Genomic DNA, 2,807 nt, shown 5'->3' on the forward strand with positions numbered 1-2,807 from the left:
ATATATATGTGTGAATAAATTTTTTTTATATATATATTAAATTAGGGTATATATAATATGTATAATGTATAATAAACATCAAATACGGATGCAGAAATATATACTGATTGCAAAATGACTGAAGGAGAAGCATCCAAAGATGTATGTTACCACTGTATAATGTATAATAAACATCAAATACGGATGCAGAAAGATATACTGATTGTGGAAGTTTAGAAACTGCTTGCCGCTGGAATCTTGTCGTGTTTTGCCCAATTAAGATGCGTTGTGACTGTAGATACCTATATGTAGCCTGCAAGTTCAGTAATATGTCCTTATATTGAATAAACAAGCACTCCACAGATAAAAGATCTGTAAAACATTATAAATAACAGATATTAGTTAGTTCAACCAATAGCTTTGTGGATAAGCAAAACAACTGAACAATTGTAATCTAAGAAATCTTTCAAATTAAAAATTAATGTATGCACCACAAAAACCTAAACCTACGACCCCCATAAAGACTTGTATAAATACATCAAACATATTTTAAACCGGGTCAAACCACATCCAGGGATTCACACATCAAAAGTTATTATTTGATTAACAGATAGTATATTTTTGTAAAAAATTAGTTCTACGTTCACAAGCAAGGTGAAAACAAGTGAATGTGACAAAAATCCTCCAGCTTGTTCATTCTCTATTTCCTAAGGGTAACGCAGCAAAGCTGACTACGCCGACTATGTTTAGCACTGGTGGGACCCGAATCAATCCAGCAATTTAAAAGGGGAGGAGAGCCAATCTCTGGGAGGGATGTAACGGCGGACGAGCAGCTTCTGACACCCACAGGCACCCTGTACAGAAAGCATCAGTCCTGGGCGCATATGAGCATTACAGCAGCCAGCCTCTCTCTCTCTCTCTCTCTCTCACTTCTCTGTCCCCTTGACACTGCAGGGGTGAATACTGAATTCAGCAAGCGCTTTGCTCTCCCCCTCATTCTGTTTTCACAGAGCTCTGCACAATGCTCAGATGAGAGCGGGAGAGACAGTGTGTTAGAGAGAGAGGGGGCAAGTTAAAGAGAGCCAAAGAGAGAGTGAGAGGGTGAGCACATTATAGAGAGTGATTGAGGAGAAGACCGGAAAGAGAGCGTGTGTGTGAGACCGAAGAGTTTATTACGATAGCGACTGGAGGTCTGGATTATGCCGCTTTAATCCTCAAGAGACTTTGTGGGACGTTTGGAAGGTATGTGCTAATTTTTGTATAAACAACCTGTTTTAAAGTGACCACAAAGAGAATTTCTTCCAGATTAAACGTAGAGTGGAATCAAACTAGCTGAAAAAAAAATAATTATTTGCCCGATGAAGAGCTTCTGCAGTTGTGTCATAGTCATGCAGATGTTGTTTCTTACATGGGTACTGAAATGTGAGTAAATCACTCTGGAGTGAGGCACATCCTGTAAAAGACAAGCGTTCATGTAGACATGCGTAATGTGCAAGTGTGTTATTGAGATCTAACTGAAGCATGTGATGGGCAGTTTGCGTCTGTTAAGCAGATGCTGGGGTCAGTTCTTGGTGATGCACTGGTGATAAGTAAAATATGTATCTTAAGTGAGTGCTGTAATGAATAAGAAATTAATTCTTCTGATATTCAAGTCAATATAAGGCTTTCTGTATTTTGTAAAGGGAGAGTTTACTAAAAAATGAAAATTCTGACATAATTTACTCTCCCTCATGTCGTTCCAAACCTGAATGACTTACTTTCTTCTGTGAAACAAAAAAAAGAAGATATTTTGAAAAATGTTTCAGTGCTTTTTTTGTTCATACAATCAAAGCCAATTGGGTCCCCAATGACAAAACAATCTGTGTGATTAACATAAGAAAAGAAGTCATACAGGTTTGGAATGGCATGAGGAAGAGTAAATGATTTTTCATTTTGAGGTGAAATATCCCTTTAAGATTTCGCACACATTGCGTATGGTTCAAAGATGTTCTTCATGAATTTTAACATCAGGTATTTTATCTTCAGAGCGACTGGGATGGAAAGCAAATTCGGAATAAAAATGTCAGACAAACACACAATTTACTATCATACTGTCAGTACAGAACCTTGTTTCAGGTATCAAACGAAGAAGTTCACAATAATGACAGTGCACATGGGGAGAAATACTCTGCAGACAGACCCTCTGAATAAACTAAATCTGGCTGAAATCTTCAGTCATTTCCTGTAAACTACAGTTAGAATGACAATGTTCTACCCGAGCATCAGTGTATCTGAGTTGCTTCATGCCACTGTATATAACAATGATGGATGAATCTTGAAAATGTTCCCAAAGATGGTCTAGAATGTTTTGTGTCTGCTTTTTTGTATTCTTGCATGTATGTGTAATTATCCCATTGTTTGCGTATTAAACACAGTGTAATGTACACATTTGCATTTGACAAAGGAATCCATTCAATATTAATTCGCCACCAAATTAACACACAATAACATTTGTTCTCCATTTCCCAACGGCACAGCTTTCAACATCTCACCTCTGCTGATAATAGTCCACATGGAAAGCCATTGTTCGTGGTCTTAACGTCAGCCATGTGTGTTCAGACCTTCAAACGCCAGTACATCAGAGTCTAGGTTGTTCTCTTGGGCTTCATCTGGAAGGGCCAATAACTCTGTGAATATGAGATTAGACACAGTGTTTCATTGGATCTAAGACTCAGAGGACAACAGCACAATTAAACACATCTCTTTATTTACCACAGCCTACATTAATGTGGTGGCTATTTATTGTTTGAAACAAAAGCTGTAGAGCTGGAGAAAAGATATATATATAT

The 2,807-nt window shown here is 37.6% G+C and overlaps 1 protein-coding gene across 1 annotated transcript in view; it reads left to right on the forward strand.

Annotated features, from left to right (window-relative positions):
• Window positions 1–1,076: 1,076 nt before the first annotated feature.
• LOC107737810 (cadherin-12-like) overlaps window positions 1,077–2,807 on the forward strand; it is a gene marked incomplete at its 3' end in the record, with an annotated part of 23,534 nt that continues 21,803 nt past the window's right edge. Inside the window, exon 1 of the mRNA XM_016549432.1 lies at window positions 1,077–1,221. The remainder of the gene's footprint in view (window positions 1,222–2,807) is intronic.

This window comes from Sinocyclocheilus rhinocerous, unplaced genomic scaffold (assembly GCF_001515625.1).
Source record: "Sinocyclocheilus rhinocerous isolate Xijiao unplaced genomic scaffold, SAMN03320098_v1.1 scaffold4541, whole genome shotgun sequence".
Lineage (NCBI taxonomy): Eukaryota > Metazoa > Chordata > Actinopteri > Cypriniformes > Cyprinidae > Sinocyclocheilus > Sinocyclocheilus rhinocerous.